We start from the raw sequence: 9120 nt of genomic DNA, 5'->3' as shown, positions 1-9120 counted from the left end.
TTCTCTTTCGTACAAACATCCATTTGTAACCAACAGGGTTATTATTCAATGGTGTATGTATTGTCAAGAGAATCTATTTTAGCGAGTCGAGCTCTGCCTTAATTGCTCTTTTAAATATTAAATAATGAAGATGCATCTGGCACCTCACTTGGATCCAGTTTATTTAAATGAGCAATTATATAGGCATGTGTTGTCGACAACTATAATATATAGTTTTCTCCCAACTTCATGATAATTAATCAGATCGTTAACATTTCCAAATATTAAGATCTGATCGTTCTGCATCCCTAGTATTATGTTTGTTTGGTGCACCTTACTAGGTTTTTGTCTTTTGGACAGATGTCTTTAGGACATAATTCCTTTTTAGAACAAGAGTGACAATGCTTCTTTGCTAGCATTATGTTTCATATCTCTTAAACCGATAGATCTCCTACACTTCTAGTGTCAAGGAGTATTGAGATAAGTATATTTGGTCCAATTTGGGAATTATCTTATGGGACCTTGTCACTCTTTTCTAATCAACATGATCAGTGTATATATACATTATCAGTATATATATTTGGTAGATTATTTGTTAATATTGCAAATAGATTATCTTCTGAACTTCTAGTTCACTTTTACTAGTACGTGGATTATAATGAAGATCATGCAATTTCATGGGATTTCTCGGCATTTAAAATTGGGTATATCTCCCCCTAATGCCGTGAAACTGATCTTCAGTATGCAGTTAGCATATCTATCGATTCCTTATTATGGGCTTTATGTAAATATATGGAGTTTTTATAGCCCATAAAGATACGCAAATGATGGTGGTATAGCAATTGGACTGCACGCTAAGAACGCAGAATGGGAAATGTTTACACGTACTAGGTTGATGGGGGATTAATACTGATATGCAGTGAGCTAGATTTGAAAATATATCAAGTATGATGTCCCCAAAATCATCAATACATGTTTGGGTCTTATCACGACATTTTGACAAACCAAATGATACTCATAAGTATGGTATGATTTCTTAAGAGTGCCAAAATAGCTTTAACAAAATTAAAGCACGCAATGAATGTCGTATAAGATGATGTGGATAATGTGGTTTGACTAAGATGTTAAAACATCGAGAGAATATATTTGAACCTTTCAGTCACAAATTTTTAATTTGTCATCATCATGAATAGTATGATACGAATCGCAATCGATCATCTGCTATAAATTCTAGTTTCTGGCTTCATTTTATTACACTGTTGTTCACATCCTCTTTTTAATTTCTTCGTTGAGACTCTCTTCTGATTTCTCTGTTTTCATTTACTTGCGTAAAAAAAATGGCAAGTCCTTCTCATTCCTCTTCTTATTACCAGAATGATCTTACTGATGAACCATCACCATCGAGGGATAGTGATCCTCAACTGAACATAGATCAAGCATCCGTTCAAAAATGTTAAGGATCTTGCAACAGAATTACTGTTTGTAATTTATAGAGGAAGAAGCTATCACTTCTGGGATAGATATAAAGAGTGTAGATAAAAATATAATAAAAGGATCTTAGCGCGCGTAATCCCAAAACAATAACCAAAGAAGAGATTTCTCAATATTTTCTTCTGAAAGCACCTAATGCTATGAAGAAATTATTGATTCGTCCCTCTACGTTTAAGAGGAGGTCTAAAAATTGCTGAATGACGTAATCAGGAATTCATGAGTTTTTGAAAGGATATCAGAAAATATTCATCAGGTATTTTCTATTTAGTTTTCAATTTAATAATTGATATTTTGAAGGAGAGATAACAATATCAAGGATGAAGCGGAAATTAGATTCAATTTATTCATCACATGATTGATATTTGAGAATAACATGTATCGAAATTAGGCATAATGATCTATATTTATCCCGTAAATTTGATAAACATATCAAAATTGATTATATAACAAATTGTGACACATAATCAATTTGCTAACATTCATGGCCTATAGCACATAAGTATTATGCCAAAATACTTTCCTAATGAGTCATATAATTATATAGCAAATTGTGACACAAACATAATTGCCACATAATGTTAATATTTCACATTTCAAATGCTCTAATAATTGAATCATTAATTTGAATGTAAAGTATAAATCATATGCCCAATAATTAGTGCACAAATAATTAGTTTGCACATAATAATTATCACGTGAATGTACATGGCGTGGAATAATATTTTATCATATTAAAATATGAATGGGCTAACCTCATTGGAGTATGGTCAAAATCTCTGATAATTCTCTGTAATCAATTTCAGCCGTGCTTCATAATTGATGTACCACTCCCGGGATCCCACACTTATTATATTACTAGTTTTACACGCGTATTGCGCGAATGGATTAATGCCCAATGGTTATATTTAAATAAATATTTGAAAGTATATCAATGCAAGATTATATAGGAGAAGTTTATACATAGGTAATTGAATGTCGAATTTGTTTATTTAAATATGTAACTCAAAGTTTATGAATCCAAGATAATATAGGAAATTCATTATAATTGTCACTAAAATAAATGTTTGTAACTTTGTAAAATCGATAGTCTAAATATTTGGTCTAAAAATGATCGTCTAAATAAATACTACTTTTGGTTTGAATTTTTCTAAGTATTCTTAATTCTCTTTTGAGTAACATTATTGTCATTGGCTTCATCTTTACTATTTGTTCTCTTCCATTTTGTTGGTAGTGTACTATTTGCAATTGGGTTATTGTTGGTAGCATAGATGACAACGTCATACAATGAGATTATGATATATGAGCTATGAACTTTCCTTTAGGTGTACTGCTCGGGGTTCATTTTGTTCAACCATTATTGTTGAATAAGTTATATATTGTGGATAAAGAAATCCCTAGTTTAAGGAAAAAGATTAAATAAATTAGTAAAAATTTAAAATTTTTAAATATGATGTATTCCAAAGATATTAAAATGTAGTTTCTCGCTTCAATTTGCTGGTAATGGGTTATTTGAGTACTTTAATTGTCAACAAATCCCCAAGTAGTTAATATGATTGGTTTCAAACTATTTTTTTTTTATTTTTTTCATGGTATTAAAGAAATACATATGTATTGTTTTTTGGTGTAACTACTAATTTATTTAATTCAATAAGAGTAAAATAGAGTGATTCCACTTCAATTTGTTGGGTTATTATTTGAGTACTCTCTTTGTCTACCAATCCCCAAGTAGTTAATATAATTAGCTTCAAATTATTTTAAATTTTTTTTCATAGTATTAATAAAATACTTCGTAAATAAATATATAACATTCTTTTGTACTATAACTTTGATATTTAATTACAAGATATTGTAAAAATAAGATAATGGACAATGTAATGAATATCAATTGATAAATTTGAAAGTAAAGAATCTTTGCATGAGAGAAAATAAAGACAATATAACTAATGAAATTATTTCTCTTATTTAATTTAATTTTTTGATAATGAATAATTTTTTCAAATAAAGGTATTGTAGACACATAATTCTAAATTGCAGTAATACATATGTATCATTTTTTGTTGTAGCTACTAATTTATTTAATTTAATAAGAGTAAAATAGAGTAAGAAACTTAATTATGTCAAATTTTATTGAGATGAGGTTCGAACCTAAGACCTTTCTTATAGAAATTAATGGGTAAGTTAAAAGTTAACGGAACATTAACGGAAAAGAGAATATTTAACGGAAAACTTAACGGATAATCATAAAAGTAATGTTAAATTAGGTAATCTCTATTAATAATATTAATCTGAATTATCTTAACAATCTATTTGATTAAATAATTCATCTGAACCATCCATTTGATTAAATAATTTGACCGCCATTTTTTCTACCAATTTTAGATCTAACTCTTTTTGGCTCTTATTAATATAGTAGATATTAATAATCAAATAATAATTTGAGTAATAATATAATCTCAAATCAAATTACAAGCCCAAAAAAAATTGTGGGATCTAATTTTTAACCAATTATACATGAACGATATGCATAAACTCAAATATGGAGTGTCAAACTGTCAATTACCATTAACATTAAACAAAATAAGAAATGCACTTAATATTGGACAATTAAATGCCGAAAAGGAATTATAGGTATTGCAACCTTCCATCCATAAGCATGATTTAGAGACATAAATCAATGATAATGATAATTAGGTCCAATATTAAAACAATGGTAATCTCAATTACCATAATAAATAAATCTTAAAACATGGCATATTTTATCTATATAAAGAATGATAATGGCAATTAATAAGATTTTTAAAAAAAATGCAAGTTAGCAATTTACCAGGGAATTGACGGGTCATAAAAATGCAAAACCTGCCCATTTTCACAGCTGCTTACTTGCTTCATCTCCCAAACAAAACATCCTTTCATTTCCAGGAAGGAATGAAGGAGGCACGAAAAAAATGAAAAATAGCGCGTGCCGGACAGAGAAGCACCACTATTCGCAACAATGTCGGATACCCATCGCCACCACTCCCTGATCGTCGCAGCCAACAGGAAAAAAAATGATCTGGGAAGAGAAGAAAACAAACGCAACGAGGTGGAGGGAGTCGGCCGTAGCCAACTGCCGTCCGCACCACTGCCGCCCATCAACTGCACCGCCGACCACCGCCGACAGCCGTTCTCCATAGCCGAGCCGAACAACTGCACCACCGCCGCCCGTTAACGTCGTCTCCATAGCCGCCAATCCGATCCGAGCAGAATCTCAGAGGAAGACGAAGAACGAGCCGGGCAGATCTACGAGGCAGTGTTCGTGGCCTACGACGATCCGAGCAGCGCCGATCGAAGCGTCCTCCGTCACTGCCGCCGTCAGGCATCCTCCGTCACCGCCAGGTGTGATCTTTTTTATTGGGTTTTTTTTTTTTGTTGATATACAGATTTGTACACGATAGCATATATGTATATTGCACTTTTGTTCCAAAAAGGAAGGAAACAACATATCTGGGAAAATATATTGATTTTTCTTCTTGCTTCGAAAATAAACAGTAAAAAAAGTTTTTTTTTGTTGTTGAAAAAACTTTTCGTTGTATTTCGAAACTTTTGAAAAAAAAAAATTGTGATAAACAGCAGGGAATAGACAGAAAATGAATATATATTCATATATGGAAGATGCTTATAATATTCATAAATCCATAAAGCATGAACGTAACATATGCAATTTTTAGGCATATTTTAAGCTTCTGGAAATAATATGGCAAAAAAAATTTACCGTTCACCGGAGAGCGTGCTGATAACGTGTTGGAAAACCTATTAGCTCAAACATGATGCAGGGAGAAAAGTAAAAACAAAGTAATAGAGACAAAAATCAGAAGTACTCTTATTCATTATTCCACACATATATATAAAGGGATACAATAATAGGATACATAATGAAAAATAATTGCGTCCGTTACAACTGTTACAAGCAATAATGTCTGATGGTTTCCCGATCTTCAGGCGATCGGCCGGCGGGCCAACACTACCGGAAAATTACAAGAACAATAAGTGTATTTTATATAAATTCTCAAGTGGTTTTGTCTCTACCGCCCCCCCTTTCTCAAAGGGTTCCGTATGGCTATATATCTCACTCACCTGATCGGTTACACACTTAATCTCCTAATCAATGATACAAATAATAGCTCATAAAGGACATTGAATGCTCATAATGATAGCCGTTCTCTTATGATCGTCCGTTGGTTCTCTCGATCCTTCGTCTCCGCCGAACATCCTCAGGAGTCTGTCGAAGACCAGCCGACAGCCTTGCATACCCAGTCAGCCAGTTCCCCTTCCGACCGACTCCCAAGGAGTCGGGGTGGTCTTCACATGTTTCGGGGTACCGACTCCTTACGGGATGACCAACCCCCGAGGAGTCGAGGCAGACCTCGCATGTTTCAGAGTATCAGTGTTCTATTAACTTTTCTTCCTATCGGCCGGCTCGTCTACCCAGTCGTCCTTTATATACCATCATCTAGTCCCTCACTTTCCTTGGTTTAAGGAACCGAAGCCTAGGAAAGTACATCTCCTGACAAAGTGGATCCGTATCTCTGTCATATCTTTCCTCCTGTCAACTCCAATTAAAATCCCTGATTTTTCTCGATTACCAAGAGATTTTCCCCGAATCTGTGTGTTAGAACCTTCCTTATTCTGACAGTCGTCCTTTTTGGTTTTTATGCCTTTTGCCCTTGTTTCTTTAACTCGTTCTCTTCTGCTATAAATATCTTCCCCCTTTCTTTTTCTTTTGAAAGGGCACACCCTCCTTTGCCGATCAAAATGAGGAAAAGAGACGTCGCCGGTCCTCCTTCACGACGTTCCCTACGCTTGACCGAGCAGGCTCGACAAGAGATGCTCCGCCAACGAAAGCTTGCGCACGGCGGTCACGAAGTGGGGGATACCCACGAAGATCCTCTTCTCATTCCTTCCGATGAGGAAAAGGAAGTGGCGGCCCCACCACCTCCTGAAACTGAAGCAGGCTCTCCTCTTAACCCCAACTACGATTCTGACTACTTGGAATTCTTAACGGAATTCTTGGCTGATGATTCCCTAGGGAATACTCCGCCGGCTTCCCCAGCGACTCCGCACACAGTCTTCCCAGTTACTCCTTCAGGTGCTTTTGAGGTTAATCCGCCGTCTCCTCCTTCTCAAACGCCATCCGTGATTTCTGCCGATTCTCCTACTGCCTCAGCTTGACCTCCCACCAGTCAAAAAGTCTCTATGCAGCCATGACCGTAGACATGTTAGGCCCTATAGGGCTATTTTGTATTCTCGGCTAGGCTTTTAATGAACAAATGGCTCTTTTGCGTGTAACGTCACTCTTTCCCTGTTTCTTTTTCGCGCTTTTCTTTTAGGAGGCACGGTTGGTCGAGCACTGACCCCTTTCTTTGACTAACTATCGCAATCTCTTTACGACTTCTTTCTCACACTCCCTTTTCAGGGAGGCACGGTTGACCGAGTGCCGACCCCATTTTCAGGACTCCGGCCTAACCAAAACATCACCCTTATGACTTCTTTCTCACACTCCCTTTTTAGGGAGGCACAGTTGACCGAGTGCCGACTCCATTTTCAGGACTCCGGCCTAACCAAAACACCAACCTTATGACTTCTTTCTCACACTCCTCTTTCAGGAAGGCACGGTTGACCGAGTGCCGACTCCATTTTCAGGACTCCGGCCTAACCAAAACATCAACCTTATGACTTCTTTCTCACATTCCCTTTTCAGGGACGCACGGTTGACCGAGTGCCGACTCCATTTCTAGGACTCCGGCCTAACCAAAACACCAACCTTATGACTTCCTCTCACACTCCCTTCTCAGGGAGGCACGGTTGACCGAGTGCCGACTCCATTTCTAGGACTCCGGCCTAACTAAAACACCAACCTTATGACTTCTTTTCACACTCCCTTTTCAAGGAGGCATGGTTGACCGAGTGCCGACTCCATTTCCAGGACTCCGGCCTAACCAAAACACCAACCTTATGACTTCTTTCTCACACTCCCTTTTCAGGGAGGCACGGTTGACCGAGTGCCGACTCCATTTTCAGGACTCCTGCCTAACCAAAACACCAACCTTATGACTTCTTTCTCGCACTCCCTTTTCAGGGAGACACGGTTGACCGAGTGTTGGCAGGGTTGTCAAAGCCCTACAAAATTAATACTGGCTCACTCCACTAATTTGTAGTAGTGGCAAGACCAGGTCGAATCCCAAGAGAACTAATGAGGATCGTTTCTTAAATTAAAAGAACTTAGGGTGGAAGAAATAATTTGAAATAAGTAAATAAAGTAAACTATAATCGTAAACAAGTTTATGTATGATGATATTTGATTCAAGGAAAAAGAAATATTAAAGATGTGACTTAGATCATTGGCTCTTACAAATAAATTGTTAATTCAAGTACTTAGCCAAAGACTAATCAAGATAGCCATAACTAGCCTTTGATCTCCCTGAATTAATTGGTTCAAACTAAGCATTCAAACCAACAATTGTTATTGAATAAACTGGGGACGTTAGCGTTCCATATTCACTCAATAACATCATTACACTTAAATGAAAAGTAATTAAGCCTAAATCACAGATTGAGATAGCTACAACCTGCAACTTAGTCTTCCTGTTCTTTATGTACTGATCACAATAATATAATTAATACAGACTACTCGGTCTAATTGTTTATGACAATTACGGATCATAAACTCATAGATAGAAATAGGAAAACAATAATAAACTAAGTTGTCAATTTAATTCATTATCAGTCTGGAAAATTAACTTAAAAAGAACAGGAAGTACATGAATCCAACAAATTAATTGAAATTGAACCTCCCTAAATTCACAACTGAAATTTCAATTCCTTGAATCAAAATAAATAAAATCTAGCCAGACATGGAGAAAAACTATTCTAAAGTTTCAAGAATATGAAAGGAACAATCCGCTAAAATACATCAGAATAACTCTCCTTTTATAGGGTTCTGAACCAACAATTTTCTCTAAAATTATTGCTCTTACCAAATCAAAGGCTGATTTCTCTCACAATTTCAACCTCAAATTCAAAAGCTTGGTTGATTTTTGATCTTCCGCGAACGAGAATCGGTCGAAATCGGTGTTCAAAGCTGCTCGCGCCTTCTTTTTCGTTGCTGCGCGCCTGAAGCTGTAAAAAGAAAACAAAATTAAAATATACTTACCTACGGCAAAGAACAAATGCAATTTGATTAGGATTATATTAATTACCATGTTGGACCCACTTTAATACCAAATTTATTTATACTAGGTTAATAAAGCTTATTTATCCTTTTATTAACTAAGTAAGTTTTTCTAATCCTAATATAATAAAATATACTAAATTGATAAAATATAAAATATAAATAATAAAATTAACCTATAAAATCTTATTTAAATCATGGTATAAAATATGCTCATCATAATTCCCCCACACTAAAACTATGCTTGCCCTCAAGCATATCCTCATCCTTCAAACATAGACTTTTCCAACTCCTTCCAAGCCACCTAGAAATATATCAAAAATCATTATATATTTAAGTGCTAGAGGTGAAACACACTCAAGAGAACAAGCATGGTTTATTGATAACACTTGAAAATAAATATAAAAATAAAATAACTCACTAGTTTTATCAAAGTCAAATGA

This window comes from Ipomoea triloba, chromosome 13, assembly GCF_003576645.1.
Source record: "Ipomoea triloba cultivar NCNSP0323 chromosome 13, ASM357664v1".
Lineage (NCBI taxonomy): Eukaryota > Viridiplantae > Streptophyta > Magnoliopsida > Solanales > Convolvulaceae > Ipomoea > Ipomoea triloba.
This window is presented reverse-complemented; position numbering follows the sequence as displayed.